This window comes from Mesitornis unicolor, unplaced genomic scaffold, assembly GCF_000695765.1.
Source record: "Mesitornis unicolor isolate BGI_N332 unplaced genomic scaffold, ASM69576v1 scaffold28686, whole genome shotgun sequence".
NCBI lineage: Eukaryota > Metazoa > Chordata > Aves > Mesitornithiformes > Mesitornithidae > Mesitornis > Mesitornis unicolor.
The window spans coordinates 2,252-2,479 of record NW_010189335.1 but is presented as its reverse complement, the minus strand read 5'-3'; positions in this window follow the sequence as shown (position 1 = coordinate 2,479).

Sequence of the window (228 nt, the reverse complement as noted above, 5' to 3'; positions counted from 1 at the left end):
TCCCTTACCCCTGGTATGCCCCGACCGGAAGCATCATTCAGGGCAGGCAGCTCCCGGATGACCCTGGGATCCCACCAACAGTTGCTGACCCCATATCAGGCAAGGGGCAGGCCACGAGTCGGTGCCACCATGGCCACCCTTGTGCCACGATGCTGGCCCGCTGCCCTCCACAATGTCGGCCTTTGTGCGACGGCTCCGGCGGGGCGGGGGCGGGGTGTGCCGCAACCC